Source organism: Hemiscyllium ocellatum, chromosome 29 (assembly GCF_020745735.1).
Source record: "Hemiscyllium ocellatum isolate sHemOce1 chromosome 29, sHemOce1.pat.X.cur, whole genome shotgun sequence".
Taxonomy (NCBI): Eukaryota; Metazoa; Chordata; class Chondrichthyes; order Orectolobiformes; family Hemiscylliidae; genus Hemiscyllium; species Hemiscyllium ocellatum.
In genome coordinates, this window is record NC_083429.1 from 35,961,566 (window position 1) to 35,981,099 (window position 19,534).

Sequence of the window (19,534 nt, forward strand, 5' to 3'; positions counted from 1 at the left end):
GAAAATTGTTTTAAACCCTTTGCACAAAAATGCATCTCTGATGCAAGTTATGAGAAGATGCCACCACCATTTTATAGCTTCTTTGTCCCAATATGCATTGTTTCTTTTTCTGTCTCCTTCATGTCAAATGGGTGCTTGAGTGATAAAAGGCAAAACTACCCACCTTTCCAAGGTCACAGGCCCCATGGTGGTGTCCTTAGCTGATGAAATCTATTCGATAATTGCTGAAATTTTGTAACCACACTAAAGTGCATTCAGGCACTGCAAAAGGATACTTGGACCACCCTACAAACACAGATAAGTTTAGACATCCCCCTGAAAAATGTGAATCCCATTGGGTCATGTTTCAAAAACATGGATGACCAAATTAAGTCCAATGAAGAGAGTTGCGATTTTAGATATGCACAGCCCCCTCAAACCACGCATGTTCAATTTTGACCCACTCATGGTGAAAATGATGGGTTCCAGTTTGGAAATGGGACATCTGGAGAGAGGATGTTGGTGCCATTTTGGCCAAGAGGCAGACACCCAATGAAAGTTCAGGCCTTAACATCTGTGTCTGCCTTTCATTTGCCCTTCTGGTTATGGTACAATTTTGACAAATTTTGGAACAGCTGTTTCAGAATTTATGAGCTTGCTTGAAGCATTAAGGGAGAAAGTAATAAATAAAAGATTAATAAAATATCAAAAACACTGTCATTTGTTCTCACAGCTCCGATAATGGCTTTGCATGTTTATGGGAAAGCACAGAGGCTGAATCTGCATATGATGAGATACACGGTGAATGGTCTGCACTTAGGGCATTGGACAGTGTAATTCTGGCTTCTGGATCAGTGGTGCTGGAAGAGCACAGCAGTTCAGGGGGCATCCAACGAGCAGCGAAATCGACATTTCGTGGATGCTGCCTGAACTGCTGTGCTCTTCCAGCACCACTGATCCAGAATCTGGTTTCCAGCATCTGCAGTCATTGTTTTTACCCAGTGTAACACTGGCATCAACTCAACTCAACTCAGATGGCGTGACCACACACAAGTTCTGTAGATGATCTAAAGTTTTTCCATTGTGACCCTGTGGGAATCTGATACACAGGTATATACAAGAATTAGTGTTCCTTCAATTACATGCACTTTCTCTTTAGAAACAGGTTCTATTAGCTTTAAAGTTTTTCAGTGTGGGCCAACAAATCAGTGTGCACATAGGGCATACGTGGAGGAATCAGCTAGCTCACGTTACAGTTGCTGCTGCTTGTAGCTACCCCGGCAGAGATTTATTGTTATGCTTGTAGTCTTGCACAGCCCTCACAAATCTACTGTAGCAAGCCACTCTGTCACATTCTTCATTCAATCACTCCTTGCCAGCGTCTCTTTCTGTTGCACTCCCCTTTGCTTTTCAGTGCATAGTTAAGAAGGCACTTCACCTTGAATATTTCTTGGAGGATTTAAGGCTTGAAGGACTTGTCATTTTTTTGGAATTACTTGAAGTGACTTCCTGACGAAGGAGCAGCGTTCCAAAGTTTGTGGTTTCAAATAAATCTGTTGGCCTGTAGCCTGGTGTCATGTGACTTCTAATTTTGTCTACCCCCGCCACCTCCACATCATTCTTTAAAAGAAAGATTAGATTAGATTAGATTAGATTCAAGGTTTGTGCGAAGATTTGTAGCTCGGGTGCTCGTTGTTGTGGTTCTGTTCGCCGAGCTGGAAGCTTTTGTTGCAAACGTTTCGTCCCCTGGCTAGGAGACATCATCAGTGCTCTGGAGCTTCCTGCAAAGCGCTTCTTTGATGTTTCTTCCGGTATTTATAGTGGTCTGTCCTTGCCGCTTCCGGGTGTCAGTTTCAGCTGTCCGCTGTAGTGGTTGGTATATTGGGTCCAGGTCGATGTGTTTGTTGATGGAGTTTGTGGATGAATGCCATGCCTCTAGGAATTCCCTGGCTGTTCTCTGTCTGGCTTGCCCTATGATAGTAGTGTTTTCCCAGTCGAATTCATGTTGCTTGTTGTCTGAGTGTGTAGCTACTAGGGATAGCTGGTCGTGTCGTTTCGTGGCTAGTTGGTGTTCATGTATGCGGATTGTTAGCTGTCTTCCTGTTTGTCCTATATAGTGTTTTGTGCAGTCCTTGCATGGTATTTTATAAACTACATTAGTTTTGCTCATGTTGGGTATTGGCTCCTTTGTTCTAGTAAGTTGTTGTCTGAACGTGGCTGTTGGTTTATGTGCCGTTATGAGTCCTAAGGGTCGCAGTAGTCTGGCTGTCAGTTCTGAAACGCTCCTGATGTATGGTAGTGTGGCTAGTCCTTTTGGTTGTGGCATGTCCTCGTTCCGTGGTCTATCTCTTAGGCATCTGTTGATAACGTTTGCAACAAAACCTTCCAGCTCGGTGAACAGAACCACAACAATTAGATTAGATTACTTACAGTGTGGAAACAGGCCCTTCGGCCCAACCAGTCCACACCGACCCACCGAAGCGCAACCCATCCGTACCCCTACATTTACCCCTTACCTAACACTATGGGCAATTTAGTATGGCTAATTCACCTGACCCGCACATCTTTGGACTGTGGGAGGAAACCGGAGCACCTGGAGGAAACCCACACAGACACGGGGAGAATGTGCAAACTCCACACAGTCTGTCGCCTGAGTTGGGAATTGAACCCGAGTCTCAGGCGCTGTGAGGCAGCAGTGCTAACCACTGTGCCACCGTGCCGCCCACTACAAACTTCAAGGCTTCTACAAACATCGAGAATTTCTTTTACAAGATTTCCGAGAAGTTATCACTGGATTAGTGATAACTATTTGCTTTGCTGTAGACGCTACTGAGACTGGTTTGGAGAAGTGTTGATTTTATCCAACAGGGGAATAAAATTCTTGTTAGAAACAAACAGAAATAGCTGGAAAACTTCAGCAGGTCTGGCAGCATTTGTGGAGAGAAAACCAAGTTAACATTTTGAGCCCACTGTCCCTTCTCAGAACTGTTAGCATATAGGAAAAAGTGGCCTTTATATGGATGACAGGAGGTGTCAGGCAAAAGGAACAAGTGGATAAGTGGAAACGGAGCCCAAAAAGAGCGAGAGAAAGAGGAAAAAGGTAGATAAACAAAAGAATGGTTGATAGTAAGTCAGGGATGAAAAACTTGACAAAGGGGGTGAAAGTGGGTTGTAAGTGCTGAAAGCAATACATGCCTTGACAGGATCCTGGGGTGTCGGCTTATGTCAAAGTAAGGAAGGGGATGTTCAGACTCTAAAATGATTGAACTCAGTATTGAGTCCTGGTGTTTGCAGGATCCCACAGTGGAAAATGAAATGTAATTCTTCCAGTTTGCATCAAGCCTCACTGGAGTACTGCAGGGAGCCTGAGACAAAGATGGATACTTGCAAGAAAAGGCTGCCCAGTTGATCGCTCCCATTTCAGAAAGAACCTTCACCTGTGTTCAGTGGTGGAATCTATTTGTTCTTCAGAAAGAAGAACATGCTACCCCAAAGTTACGCTCAACCACATGCTCACCCACAGTCATGTTCATTCACACACAATCCCCCACCATCATCCTCACTTTCCCACACTCTTCCCCACCATCATACTTTTATCATTACTTACAATTGAAGGTACACCTCAATATTACATTTTCTTTTTGCAAGATGGTGGCCGAGTAAAACACACCAGCTGAAACTCATCTGCTCCGCCCATTTTTTCTTTTCTTTTTCTTCTCTTTTTCTTCCTCGGTGCTTTTTTCTTCCTCCTTCTCCTTCTTCATTTTTTTTCTCTTTGACCGCAGGCCTTCGATGATGACCCCCAGCCTCTGGTGACCTCCTGACCTAGCATAGTGTCCTCCCGGTGTGGTGTTTTGCTGGCTCAATGTGGATCCAAGGCCTGGTGTGGACTGGAAGCAAGGTACCAGAGAGTTCTGCTGTACTGAACTTAACTTTTATTTCTGTAATGCAGGGCATTTTATTTGGAGGAAGTGAGGACTGCAGATGCAAGAGAGTCAGAGTCGAAAAGTGTGGTACAGGAAAAGCACAGCAGGTCAAGCAGCATCTGAGGAGCAGGAGAGTCAACGTTTTGGACATAAGCCCTTTATCATGAATGTGGAGGGGGCTGAGAGATAAATAGTAGGGTGGTGTGGGGCTGGGGGAAGATAGGTGGGAAGGGGGTAATTGTGATAGGTCGGTAGGGTGGCTGGAGTGGATAGGTGGGAAGGAAGCTGGACAGGGAGAACAGGTCAAGAGAGTGGTGCTGAGTTGGAGGGTTGGATCTGGGATGAGGTGGGAGAGGACAGATTTGGAAACTGGTGAAGCCGACGTTGATGCCGTGTGGTTTTAGATTCCCAAGGCAGAAAATGGCTTCTTCCACCAGTTAGTGAGTGGATTTGGTTTGGCGGTAGAGGAAGCTCAAGACTTGAATGTCCTTTGGGGAGTGGAAGGAGAAGTTGAAGTGGTCGGCCACAGAGCAATGGGCTTGTTTAGTACATGCATCCCAGAGATGTTCCCTGAACCACTCCGTGAGTTGGTGTCCTATCTCCTTGATGTAGAGGAAACCACATTGAGAGCAACGGACACAGTAGATGGACTTGCAGGCAAAGCTTTGCCAGATTTGAAATGATCCTTTAGAGTCTTGGATGGCAGTGAGGGAGGAGGTGTGGGCACAGGTTTTGCATCTCTTGTGGAGACAAAGGAAGGTGCCGGGGGTGGAGGGTGGGTTGGGAGGGGTGTGGACTTAACGAGAAAGTCACAGAGGGAATGGTCTCTGTGAAATGCTGGTAGAGATGGGGAGGAACATACATCTTTGGTGGTGGGTTCTGACTATAGGTGGCGGAAATGGTGGAGGATAATGTGCTGTATCCAGAGATCCTTGGGGTGGAAGGTGAGGACCAGGGGGTTCTATCCTTTTTGCGGTTGGAGGGATGGGGTACAAGGGCGGAGGTGCGGGAAGTGGAGGAGATGCATAGGAGGGCATTGTTGATCACATTTTATCTCTCTGTTGTCTAAGATCTAGTAACTAAACAAACTGTGCCTAGGTACATTTTGTGTCTAAGTCAGCACAGTAACTGGGTAAACATTTCACTACGCTCATTGAGTATATGCTACAATAAAGGCTGTTCTATTCTATTCCTTAGCAATCTGCAAAGATTTCAGAAGAAGTTGTGTGTGATTAGTGTCTTGTTGACATGTGCCAGACATCAGAACGACAGACCTCATGGCATTTTACACTTTATCCTTTTGCCTTCACTGTTCTTGTTTCAGAAGAACAATCTCTGGAGAGAATTGCATTTTTATTTTCCTGAAGTGTATCATGCTTGCATATGTTTTTGGGATATTTAGAGGAAGTACAGTTATACTTTTAAATTGCTGGCTGTTTATGTTAAAAACTTATTGCATCTTCATTTAACAAGCCTTTTTTTTAATAATAAACAAATAATTGTGGTTATTAAGAAACTTGGGTGATGGATCTTTTGATTTAGTACCTGATATGGATAAGATATACTAATCGGCCATGTCAGTAACTGGAAAAACATAATTTTATATTACGTTGTAATCCATGGTGTGATAAAACTCGAACAACAGCGCATTCCTCCAGCTCCATCATAGCAACTTGAACAAAATATAAGGAACGTCAGTTACCATGCAGAGTTAACCAAAAAGGTTCACAAACAGTAAATGAAAGTATTAAAATATTTAGATCTACACTATTTATTTTAGGAGTCTATATTTAGAAAATAGCCAATTTTTTACGATCCACACACAATAGTTTATGCCAATGGTTGCTAGGTTGAAGCCATCTATGGGGACAATAAACCTATTGTGCTTCCCCACCTCACACATTTTAATGAGCCCTCAAGAGAAACTTTATGCAAACACTTGAATACTCCTGAGTCATTCTCACTGACAGCAAACATGCACAAAAAGGTACAATCTTTATCTCATGACATTTTCAATTCTCCACACAGCCAGGAATTTTTGTCAGGAGCTGGTTCTACGAGAAAGGATTATATATGTTCTTAAAAGAAGGTTCTGTCACGTTGTTTATGACAATGCTTTTGTTTCAGTGTGTGTTCCCTGCCCTTATCTTTTGTTTGTTCTCAATACATTCCTTTGACTGTTTTGCTGTAATTCTCAAGAAGAAATGAGTTGATGTGTTTAACTATAAAGTTGGCACCTTTTCTAAACTATCCTTCATTCTCCCTTCTTTGTCAATTTTCAACCCTCTGGCCCTCTCTTGACAACGCATGGATTCATAAAGAGATGTGAAGTACAATAACCATTCCTGAAGAAGGGCTTATGCCCAAAACGTCGAATCTCCTGTACCTTGGATGCTGACTGACCTGCTGCGCTTTTCCAGCAACACATTTTCAGCTCTGATCTCCAGCAGCTGCAGACCTCACTTTCTCCTGCAATAACCAATATCCAATATTTAGTTAGAAACCAGAAAATTTGCAGATGCTGTGAATCAGAAACAAAATTGAAAATTGCTAGAAAAGCTCAGCAGGTCTGGCAGCATCTATGGAAAGAAATTAGAGTAAATGTTTCAGGTCGAATGACCCTTCCTGAGAAAGCCAATATTTAGTTTTCACTTTCACACATATACTTATTTCTGAAAAGTTTAAAATTGGATTATATTTTTGTTATTTAGTTTTGAAATCAGTTTGAAATTGGTGGAGTGGGAGGGGGAGTTAAAGCGTTCAGCCATGGGGTGGTTGGGTTGGTTGGTGCGGGTGTCCCAGAGGTGTTCTCTGAAACGTTCCGCAAGTAGGCAGCCTGTCTCCCCAATGTACAGGAGGCCACATCGGGTGCAACGGATGCAGTAAACCCTCCCACACCGCCAAGGACATGCAGGTCCTTGGCCTCCTCCATCGTCAGACCATGGCAACACGACTCCTGGAGGAAGAGCGCTTCATCTTCCGCCTAGGAACCCTTCAACCATAAGGGATGAATGCAGATTTCTCCAGCTTTCTCATTTCCCCTCCCACCACCTTTTCTCGATCTCCACCCTCGGACTCACCACCACCTTCTTGACCTGCAATCTTCTTCCTGATCTCTCTGCCCCCACCCCCCTCTCCGGCCTATCACCCTCACCTTAACCTCCTTCCACCTATCACATTCCCAACGCCCCTCCCCCAAGTCCCTCCTCCATACCTTTTATCTTAGCCTGCTTGGCACACCCTGCTCATTCCTGAAGAAGGGCTTATGCCCGAAACGTCGATTCTCCTGCTTCTTGGATGCTGCCTGACCTGCTGCGCTTTTCCAGCAACACATTTTTCAGCTAAAAGTAAAGGGTGTTTTGCTTAAAGTTGATTAATTTGACCATTCAATTGCATTTGGAATGCAACACCTTCCACTTACCTTCAAAAAAGAAAACGTTAGAATCTCGGCTACCTTCTTAATACATTTTGAGGGTGTTTTGGTCTGATCTAAAACAGCAGGAAGGGACGTTCAATAATGTGAGCAGATGAGCTAGAGTTTGCAAAAGTAGCAAAGATAGAACTAAATACTCTTTATTTTAATCTGCACAGCATTCACAGCAAATGGAACACAAGTGCAAGTCATGGGTGATTTTAATCTTGCTTATTCAATCACAAAATGTGGGTATCACTGATTAGGTTAGCATTTGAGAATTTTTTTCTATGTATCTGCTGCCCTTGTCTTTCTGTGAGGTAGAGGTCATGAATTTGGAAGGTGCTGCCTAGTTGAGTTGCTGCAATGTGCATTGTAGATGGTAACACTGCTGACATTGTGCGTTGGTGCTGCAGGGGTGAGTGTCGAAAGTGCTGCAGATGAACCACCCAAGTGTGTTGATGGTGTCATTGGTGCTGCACTCATGCATGTAAATAGCAACTGTTCAGTCAGACTCCTGACTGTGCATTGTAGATGTTGGATAGGCTAGGCTTCAGGATATCAGGAGGTGACTCACTGCAGGATTCCTAGCCCTTGACCTGCTCTTGTAACTGCAGTATTTTTATGGGCTAGTCCAATTCAGTTTCAAGTCAAAAGTAAATCTAGGTTGTTCATATGGAGGGAATCAATGATATGAAAAAATCCATTAAACATCAAAGGAAGATAGTTAGCTTCTCTTTTGTTGGAGATGGTCATTGACTGGCATTTGAATGCCATGATTGTTACTTGACATTTCTTACCCCAAGCCTGCATGTTGTCAAGGTCATGCTGCACATGGCTGTGGAATATTTCAGTATCTGAGGCATCGTGAATGGTGTTGAATGTTGTGTAATCATCAATGATGGGAGGATCAATGACTGAGGGTGGGGTGGGGAGGGGTAACAGATTTAAGGTAAGGGGCAGGAGCTTTAGAGGGGGTGTAAAGATAAATGTTTTCACCAGAGGGTAGAATTCACTGTCTCAATCTGTGATGGAGACAGATACCTCATAACATTTAGGAAGTATTTACATGTGCACTGGTGATGTCAAGGCACACAAGGCTATGGGCCAAGCAATGAAAAATGAGAGCAAAATGGTTAGCTGCTTGTTTTTGACCAGCACAGACTCGATGGGCCATAGAGGCTTTTTTCTGCATGTTAGACCTCCATGACTCAATGAGAAGGTTATTGATATGCAAGTGCTGCTTGATAACACAATTGATGCCTCTTTTCATTACCTTACTAATAACCAAGAATAGACAATTGGAGCAGTTGGTTTTGTCCTGCTTTTTGGGTACAGAATGTACCTGAGCATTTTTCTCCATTATCGGGTGTTGCACTTGCACTGGAACAGCTTGGCTAGGTGTTAGAAGTATTTAAGCAAAAAAGGTTTCTACAAGTATTTAAAAGAGAAAAGATTAACCAAATGGAGACTGGTCTTCGAGATAATGAAGAGGGACTGGATAATGCAAGGTATGGAAACAATGGCAGGCTTGAATGGATATTTTGGTTGGAATCTCCCGAGCTCCTGTATGATTTGGACCACTGTGAGGAAGCTATGAAAATTGGATGAGATTGTCACTGAGATTTCGAAGACAAAATGTCCCACCTTTCAACCAAATGTTGAACATTGAGGCAGGGGACTTGCTCGTGAACAGAGGGAGGCTTATTTGTAATTTTAAGCAGACATTACTGTTTTTACTTAATTTCACTTTATTTATATAGACTTTCCCATTCTTCTACCTGACTGATTGAAACTAGACAGCAATAATCATGATATGAATTTCAGAACAGTGTCCTGGTGACTCACTGCTTGGTTCTCCAGACCTCTATCTTAGAACTGGCATCATCATTTCAGGGCACATTCTATAGACCTTGACATCTGATACATACCAGCCTCATACTTCCATTATGATATATCTTGATTTCATTTACAGTTTGCTGCCACTGCTGCATTCTCTGGGTTGCGCTAGCACCTTTCTTTGCAAGGTCACTTTCTACGCAGGGAAATGCATCTAGCTAATGGTTTGGACCGGAGAATGTTGCTTGCTATCTTCGTACCCTCTTCATTGCTCACAGCATTCCTGCATTGCTTTTTTGGGACTTTGCCCCTCATTTGCATCTTAAAGTCTCATAGTACTTCTGTTCTGCCTTGCAGTTTAGCACAGACATAAAACCAGAAAGCTGGTTCTAGTTGTCAGCAGTCATCTGCATGTTATTCTATAGGACTCTGCAATGCCAATGTCCATCAAACCTGATCAGCAGGCTTGGTCACAAACACACTGCATGTGCAATCACCCAGGAATGCTGAAGGGGAGTAGTTCTCAGTCAAGTTAATGAGGACAGATGGGAGTCAGGGCTCTTGGTACAGTCAGTCAACAGCATTGTGCGATCACAATCTAGGGGTTTGGGCAGCGTCAGTCATTAGCTTGGTGTGGTCAGATTCAAGAGATGCATCCCACCATGATACAGGGAGTGGGCCTTGGTGGATTTTCAGACTGTCAGTCGGGGAGCTGTATTGAGCACAGTCGGGATTTGGTGAGTTTTCAATCAAGGCAAGTTGGTCAGGGAGTTGGGCTATGGTCAGGCCTTGAGGTGAGTGTTGTGAAAGCCAAGATTTTGCCAAGCTAGAGAAGTGAGGGAACTTAACGCTGAGGATTGAAGGCAGCAACTTGGGTTGTAGAGGGGACAAGGATGGGAAAGCTTGGGGGATTAGATTAGATTACTTACAGTGTGGAAACAGGCCCTTCGGCCCAACAAGTCCACACCGGCCAGCCGAAGTGCAACCCACCCAGTTGTACACTCCTCTACATTTACCCCGACACCTAACTACGGGCAATTTAGCACAGCCAATTCACCTAACCTGCACATTTTTGGAGTGAGGGAGGAAACCGGAGCACCCGGAAGAAACCCACGCAGACACTGGGAGAATGTGAAAACTCCACACAATCAGTCGCCTGAGGCGGGATTTGAACCCGGGTCTCTGGCGCTGTGAGGCAGCAGTGCTAACCACTGTGCCACCGTGTTGCCCTAAGTTGTAGGTTAACCTATAACATGAGGAAACAATCCTGCAAGGGAGGATATGGGATACTGCAGTGTGGAGGATGTTATTGGTCATCACTAAGAACATAGTAATGTTTGCCTACATGATAGTTGGAGGGCTAAACTATATTGGAAGAACTCGGGTCTGGTAAGGATGAGATTTGCAGTTGTAATTTCAGGTCATGTCTCAGAATATGTGGGGGTAGGTTGTCCAGGGAGTGCCAGGGAGAGCGAAATATGAAAGTTTAGGGCTTGATTACCAAGCTGAGTCTGTGATCCACTGTGCCAAGCATGACCTATATTGCCTTCCATATTCACCAGCCAATGTATCAAGGCTGTTACCTATGCCATTTGCTCCAGATCATATTGCTTCGTCTCATTTCCCCATGAAGAGGTCAATGCTGCCACTCAGGCAGTGAGCTTTAACAACATAGCTGGTTTTCCCCAGGTGTAGGGTATGATAGATTGTACAATCATATTGCTGAAAGGGCCAAAGCATAACGCAGCTGAGTTCATTAATAGAAATGTTCCATTCCACCAATGTACAAATCATCTGTGATCATTAGTACTACTTCTTGGAAATTTGCACGAGGTACTCTGGGAGCTCCCATGCTGCCTCTATCCTTTAGAACTCTCATGTCCCTGTTACAGTTGAGGGGCTATGTATCCTACAAGGATGCTCATTGGGAGATAATGGCCACCCTCTGCAACCATGGCTGAAGACTCTGTTATGCAACTCCATGAATCTGACTGTGGTTACAATGCATCCGTTCTTCAACCAGGGCCACCATGTCGAAAACTTTAGACGCCCCTGAAGATGAGGTCCCTGGATCAGTCTTGGGGCTTTATAGTACAGTCTGAACAGAATGTGCTGCGTAATCATAGTATGCTGTTCTCAGCATGACTGGGACAGGCAATGAGGGGATGCAATGGAGATTGAAGAGCTGGGGGACAGCATTTTTCTGAGGAGGAAGATGAAGATATTGAGCAGTATGGACATCACCCTCAGCATGATGGAGAGCAACCACATGCTGTCTTACTTTGCATCTAGTTTCAGTCACTGAAAGCAGGCTAAAATGATCATTCATTTGTTGGTTATAAATTTGTTGGTGCTCAAAAGGCAAGAAATTCATTTTGGTTCCAAGAGGCAGAAACAGCATCTGTTCATTTGTTTTTTTTTACCTTTTTGCTATAGGTGAATGAAACTGGAGCTTTGAAGTTTTTGAAAGCTTTTCTGTGTTTTGGACAATGAGAAGGTACTGAACTACAGAGGGCATTAGAGAAAGACCTGGGGTTATAAGATGAGTGTGGCTAAGAACAGCTATGCTCTGTGATTTGCTGCTTAAGGACATGCAGTTTTATGAGCAAGCAAGTATCAGTGGTGCCGCCTCTGTGCCTTGAGAGACATGCTTTACCACTTGCTGTTCCTCCTAGCGCAATGAAAGACAACTCTAGACTGCCAGTATTGGTCTGGGTGGATGACTGGAGCTCAATGATATGGTCAATGCCTTGGATCCCAGGATGTTCTGGCAGTGGTGAGAACTTCTCCTTATAGTGAGTGGGAGAATAGGATTAATGTGGTACCGTGGGTACAAACTGCATGGTTAAAAAGGTGAGTTTGGGAACGGTAGCTAGAGGAAACTTACTTGGCCTTGTAGAGAGAAACCATCCATAAAACTCATCAAATGTGACACTTTGCTGATTTTCTTTAAGATTCAGTTCCATGTGCCTATCTTCACTATAGAAGACACAAATAACATCTCAGAAACCCTTGTCAAACAAGGGACAAAATGGAGGGAGGAATTTAATTATAATTGCTATGGAGTATATCTAACTAAAGACTAAGAAGAGATTTTAGGATTTTAAAAGACATTTTAAAGTGGCAAACATTCTCAGTGTTGACTCATAACGTGCTGCATAATCATAGTATGCCTCTTCCAGTCATGCTGAGAACAGCAATGAGGGGATGCAATGGAGATTGAAGAACTGGGGGCTCTTCAAGCACAATGCGAAGGATTAAGTGGTGGGAAGGTTTATGCTCACATCCATTTAATAGATACAGCATATAAAAATGATCTTGAAATCCAGCTTTAATTCTGTTGAACAAAACTCTCTTCTCTGAAGGCGGGAGTTTGCTGGTACAACTCTTTACAACCAGAAATGTGTTCATCCTGTCCTGTCATTCCCAATGAATTGGTGCAAGCAAGGTAAAATGGACATGAAAATTATACTGTATTTCCAGAGCACTAATCCAGGGATCTAAGATAGCAAAGCAAAGGACGTTGAATGCTTCTCCGTGTAGAATGGGGGAAGTAGCAGTGACTGTGTCGTAGAGTCATTGAGTCATAGAAATGTGCAGCACGGAAACAGACCCTTCGGTCCAAATCGTCCATGCCGATCAAATATCCTAAACTAATCTAGTCCCATTTGACAGCACATGGTTCATATTCCACTAAACCCTTCCTATTCATAGAACCATCTAGATGCCTTTTAAATGTTGCAATTGTATCAGCCGCCACCACTTCCTCTGGCAGCACATTCCATGCACGCACCACCTTCTGCATGAAAAAGTTGCCTCTTAGATCCTTTTTAAAATCTTTCCTCTCTCACCCTAAAACTATGCCCCCTGGTTCTGTACTTACTCCACTCCAGGGAAAAGAGCCTATTTGCTCTATCCATGTCCCTCATAATTTTATCAACCTCTCTAAGGTCACCCCTCAACCTCAACTGTTCCAAAGAAATCAGCCCCAGCCTATTCAGCTTTTCCTATACCTCAAACTCACCAACCCTCCTTATAAATTTTTTCTGAACCCTGTTAAGTTTAAAGTATTTTTAAAAATCATTCATGGGATTTTATCATTGCTGGCTGGCTGAGGGTTGAGGTTAATCTCAGGATTGCTTGCTACCTCATCAGGTCTACGTAATTTCATTTACTGCAGCCAGGCATTTGACACATTTAAATTGTTTGTCAATGTTTTTGATAGACTTTGCTTCCACTCAGTCATCACTGTAGCATTGTACAGATTATTCACTACAATTGCAAAATGGCTCAATGTACCTTTGAAAACTAATTTTTTCCCTTTGCTGAACTTTCCATGAAGGAGTTTAGATTAAAAAGTTTTTAAAAGCAAAGACTTTATATTTTGCAATAAAATTGCATCAATCCATTTGTTGTCTTTGACTGTGTTTACTTGAAGGTCTCAGCCTGTCCCCAAATCCTCGGCTAAAATATTTTGAGTTTGTTTTGAAAGCTATGACTTCACATTGTGTTTGTCTAATTTTAACAAGTGTAGTATAAAGCATTTGTTAGGATCAATTAATCAGTACCATTCAGTCAATGAACTGTGAGTAATCAATGAAATCATTTTCTTTAGTTCCTGCAGCTTTTGACTGAGTAGCTTCTCGTAATAGATTTTTTTTTAAAGCTAAGGAAAACTTCCCAAAAGCTTTATTGGATTAAAATGCATGTAGAGTTTTTTTGAAAAAGCACACATGTGTGTGTGAGTCAGAGATGATGTACTCAGCCCTTCACAGTCATTGTAGAAATTTCCAATAGCAATATTAATTAGTCTCTAATTGACTCTACATTTTAGTTCAGTCCCACAGGATATACTTGAGCTGTGATGTTAAAAGCCATGTTATCATCTAAACAGCACAATCATAAATGAAGCCTTTGCATAACATGGGAAATCTGCAAGAGTGTTCTAATTTTATCCCTGTCAAGACTAAATGCAGCCTCAGCAAGATGTGATAACGTGAAATCCAAAAACTGATTGAGTGATTAAATTATGCTGTATCATTGCTGTTGCGCATATCTTGAGCAATCTGTTGTGTGCAGTTACTGGAGCTTTCAGTGACATCTGTACCATAACTTGCACACCCTATAAACCACGTTTAATTATAAAATATTTACTGCAGTACTTCTCGTCACTGCATATTGTATGATTTCTTAACTACTGGAGAGGTATACATGAGTAATGTGTCAATATGGTCATTCCCAGTTTCCAATGAGATCAAAAACATTCTCCAACAGACCACTTGCACTTTTATTTTGATGGCACACAAATAACTCAATACCATCATGAAAGTGCTGTTTGTGCTATTTTACTTGTTGGATTCATAAGTTATATCTCAGAATCACAGAAGTGTTATGATACAGAAAGAGGCCATTTGGTGAATCATGCTGCTCCGAATCATTAATTGAGTATCATTACCTCATGCCAATCTCTTGGTTTATCCTCCTGATCATTGCATTTTATATTTATTCAAATCCTCATCCACAGCTCTCTTGAAAGTTTCAATTGAACCAGTCTTCACTGCACTTTCAGGCAATGTAATGCATTCCATCGGGCGAAAGTGAGGATTGCAGATGCAGTGCATTCCATACCCTAACTATTCACTGAATGTAAAAAGTTTTTCCTCCCTTCACCTTTGCTACTTTAGCAGATCACTTTAAATCTATGTTGTCTTTTTTTATAAACAGGAACTCTCTGTCTACTCTGTTCAGCCTACTCTTCCATTTGAAACCTCTTTGAGATCTCCTCTCAGATTTGTTCTCTCCAAGGACAACTGTCCCAACTTCTTTAATCTGTCCTTATCACTGAAGTTTCTCATCCTTTGAACATTCTCATAAATCTCTCTGCACTCCCACTATTGTGTTTCCTTCCTTCCTATAATGTGGTGCTTAGAACCATATCCAGTACTCTAGCTGAGATGGAACAAGTGTGCGATGCAAGTTCAATATCACCTCCTTGCTCTTGTATTCTGTGTCCCTATTAAATCACGCTGAGGATACTGTCTGTTTTGCTTATTGCTCTCTCTCCCTGACCTACCACTTTTAATGACCTGTGAACATATACAGCAGATCTCTTTGCTCCTGCACCCTGACTCTACCCCAAATTATAATTGTTTCTCTATTTTAAATTGTTGTTCACTGTTTTCCCAAAGAAAATACATCACCTCACACTTCTTTGCATTGGAACTCATCTGCCGCTTACTGGGGCTGGCATCATTGTTCCATGAATAGCACTGCTGCCACACAGTGCCAGAGACTCGGATTTGATTCCACCATCTGGCGACTGTGTAGAGTTTGCACATTCTCCCTGTGTCAGGTGGGTTTCCTCCCACAGTCCAACGATGTGCAGGTTAGGTGGATTACCCATGGGAAAATCCAGAGTTACAGGGAAAGAGTAGGAGGTATGTCTGGGGAGTGCTGTTCAAAGAGTTGATGTGGATTTGATGGGCTAAAAAGCCTATTTTTATCCTGTGTGGATTCTATGATTTTATTCTATGATTATCATCCCACTACATCAACTTGACTCTCTCCTTGAGGTGTTCTGTAAGGTCTTCTTCATAGTTTACTGTTCACAGTTCTTCCAAGCTCTGAACTGAACTTCTTTTCCTCCCAAACATGCACAGAGAATGCTGAAGAAACTCCACAGATATGGAAGCATCTGTGGAAAAAGAAACAGAGTTAACATTTTGAATCTGGTATGACCATCCTCAGAACCCTCCCTATTCTTTCCACCATGTTCGGAATATAGGACTGAATCCCGACTCCCTGATACAGGTCAAATGGGGTTCGTATGTTGTCCGATAATAATATGCAAGAAAACCTGAATCCGAATCTGAAACTTAAATCTGCCTTTGGTTTGAATGGAGATGGGAAAGACTTGATTACATCTGCTCATGGGAAATGTTTTGGTCATTTACATATTATAATGAGGGTGCATGCATTCATAAAAAAAATTCAATATTTACATCAATATCAATTTTCCTGGATCTCAACAAAAGGAGGTAAAAAGGGATGAATCTAAAAGATAAATGTCTTTGCCTAGCATGTGGGTGGCTTGATGGTTCATTGGTTAGCACTGCTGCCTCACAATGCCACGGACCCAGGTTTGATTCCATCCTTGGGTGACTGTTTGTGTGGAGTTTGCACTTTCTCCCCGTAACTGTGTGGGTTTCCTCTGGGTGCTCTGGTTTCTTCCCTCAGTCTAAGTCTAGGTTGGGTGGAATGGCCATGTTAAATTGCCCATCGTGTCTAGTGATGTGTAGGCTAGGTATATTTTTGCTATGGGAAATGCAGTGTTACAGGGATAGCATAGGGATTGTGTCTAGGTGGGATGTTCCTCAGAGGTTTGGTGTTCACCTGTTTCCACACTAGGGATTCTGAGTATTGCCTGTGAGATGGAGAGAGCAGGAACAAACTGGGCACTCTCACCCCTTGAATACAAAAGCTTCGACATGTAGTTTTTGACCCTGAAGTGCCACTCAAAAGGCATCCAGCCTGTAGTTTGGAACATTATGGTCCGGTGACATTATGCAGCATGCTTTCTTCCTGATTTCACAACAGTGCACATGACTCCTCTCATGTAACACTGCCTCCCTCTGCCCTTCAGACCAAAACCTAATCTGTTAACATATAAACTAAAGTTCCCCAGGTTATGCATGAAATGTCAACTTTCTTGAAGCAAAACCTTTCTAATTCCCTTGAAATCCCTTAAGAAAATTTCAGCAACAAATTCTAAAAGGTGCTAAATCTCATGAATTTTTCAGCAACACCAATGACCCCTCCCAAACCCTGACACCTTCAGTAGTTCAATGATCGTATTTTAAATGTTGTCCTTGGAATCATAGCACAAGAGGAGGCCATTCAGCCCGTTGCGTTTGTTCTGGCTCTTTAAAAGGATTTTCCAATTCATTCCACGTCTTTGTTCTCTCTTAATAGCCCCAACAAATATTTGCTATCTCAGCCTATATCCAGTTATTTTTTGAAAATTACCATGAAATCATTTTCAAATTGCAGATCACCTCCCCCTAGAATGAGAAGGCACCAAAACCTGCAAATGATGCCAACTGATCCAACTCATCCAATATCCTTAAAATGGATCTCCAGTATGACCAAAACGTTTTGTTTCCAAGAGTTTTTTTCTCCTCTCTGATGTAATCACAATTCAAATAAAAACTCCTTTCTTCTCGTCTTGGTATTTTTCATAGACTCATTGCACATTGATTCATCTGCTCAATCAGATTAGACTAGATTCCCTACAGTGTGGGAACAAGCCCTTTGGCCCAACCAGTCCACACCGACCCTCCGAAGTAACCCGCCCAGATCCATTTCCCTCTGACTAATGCATTTAACACTATGGGCAATTTAGCATGGCCAATTCACCTGACCTGCACATCTTTGGATTGTGGGAGGAAACCAGATCTTCCGGAGGAAACCCACACAGACACGGGGAGAATGCGCAAACTTCACACAGACAGTCGCCTGAGACTGGAATCCAACCTTGGATGCTGGTGCTGTGAGGTAGCAGTGCTAACTATTGAGCCACCGTGCTGCCCCAAAGCACTGTACTAACAGTTGATACATGGAGAGGACAGAGCAAGCCATTAATCCATCTCCCTGCTCCAAAAATCAAGTTAATACAAACACTCCCATATTCGGGAGATATCAGATATTAAACTGATAAGAACAGAAACTACACATATACCAAGCCAAAAGGCTGAGCAATATTTCCTTCAAAGATTATTTTCTGCAATAGAACATAGGAAGAACATTGAGAATGTATCAGGACAAGATAATTGTCTGGTACTATTGTCAACCAGTTCAAAGATTGCATCAGATTGCGTGGATCTGTGACATAGTATGTGCATAACCTCAAGGTGTGGACTTTCTGGAATGAAAGAAAGATGCTTCAGGTTAATTCATTGCTGAATCCATCCAAGAACCATTTTGAAAGTGCAGGAAGTTGTTATGTTTAAATTCCATTGCAACATTACAAAATTGTTCCAGGTTGACAGTGTTATGCTGCAAGTTTGCAAAGGATTGAACTTCAATAAGATGTTTGACAAACCTGCTGTTTTTCTTTGCTTCTGAACCTCTCTCTGTGGCCTGCCTAAAGTGAGGTAGTTTCAGCTGAGATTGTGCTCCATAATTCCAGATTGATAGAAGGTTGTAATGGAATGCTATTTGTGTGCGAAGTTATTTGCCACATCATACAGATGCAATCCTATACTCGTTATGTTTCCACTCCAGCAATTCCATGATGCTGGACTCTGTGTTCTGTTGTCAGGGATGCATACTGAGACAAACATCAACTATGCCTGGACAATCATCTCATCTATGAAATGCACTCCTTGTTGTTCAAATACTGTTGGTCTTCCAGTACAAAGAGTTATTCTTGACCGAGAGTTACACACTAGTACATTCCAAAGTCTAGGACTACATGCTGGGGGGTGCATTAAAGGTTAGGCCAGCTGCTGCTTGGGTGCAATTGGGAAAAGTCACTGTATGTGGCCTTTCAGCTATAGTGCACTGAAGTTTTGGAAACTATGGAACCATTCAGGTTATGTGCCTTACAATATACATTGTGAATCAAAAGAACTGAACTGTATTGAAACATCTCAAATGTGCACCATGTGGTATCTCAATTACTTCTGCACTTTTCAGTTTGAAATGCTTTTGGACTCAGGCTGTATACCTGACATAGAATACATTTTGTAAAACTATTAAAATTGTATTTAATGGAATGCACTGTATCGAGGCAAGTGAAATTTTCTTGCAAACACTGTAATATGTATTCAAGCTGCAAATGTTTTGTCATGTGTTTTTATGAATAAAGCGTATTATTGGAATAAAATGAGCTGCGGTTATTGACAGCTGATACTTTAATGCAAATTTTGTTGATCCAGAGAATAGCTGTCAAACAGGATATTGTTTAAGACTGTGCAAAACCATAGTCTCTACAACTAGGGTAAAGCTAATGATGCTAAATTGAGCTTTGTCTTCTTTCATAGGATGTGGATGTTGCTGAAAAAGCCAGCAGTTGTTGTTTCTCCAGAACTGCCCATGGACTGAGCAGCTTTGAGTCCTTTTCAGAGGGCAGTTAAGAGTTTGCCATATTTTTATATTTGAAGTCACTTGAAGGCCAGACCAGATAGGGATGGCGGATTTTCTTCCCTAAAGGATATCAGTGAACCATTACAACAATTAAGTTACAGTTTTCTCAGTTGTTATTACTGAGACTAGCTTGTTATTTCTGATTTATTAAGTGAATTTAATTTTCATCAGGTGCTAGGATCTCCGAGGTCTCTTGTCCAATGACACTATCATTTCCCCAAAATACAATATT

General features: G+C 42.3%; 1 long non-coding RNA gene and 1 other non-coding gene across 3 annotated transcripts; one reads left to right on the plus strand and one right to left on the minus strand.

The window, feature by feature from the left end:
• Positions 1–1,436: 1,436 nt before the first annotated feature.
• Positions 1,437–5,304, plus strand: LOC132829705 (uncharacterized). Of its 2 annotated transcripts, none has more exons than XR_009646263.1 (3): positions 1,437–1,512; positions 3,765–3,880; positions 5,103–5,304. It is a non-coding gene; the product is annotated as an uncharacterized LOC132829705 (long non-coding RNA). The 2 variants fall into 2 exon arrangements; XR_009646262.1 differs by lacking the exon at positions 1,437–1,512 and adding an exon at positions 1,704–1,790.
• Positions 5,305–17,723: 12,419 nt separating this feature from the next.
• On the minus strand, positions 17,724–17,917 carry LOC132829731 (U2 spliceosomal RNA). Its single transcript, XR_009646269.1, has one exon. It is a non-coding gene; the product is annotated as a U2 spliceosomal RNA (small nuclear RNA).
• Positions 17,918–19,534: the final 1,617 nt, after the last annotated feature.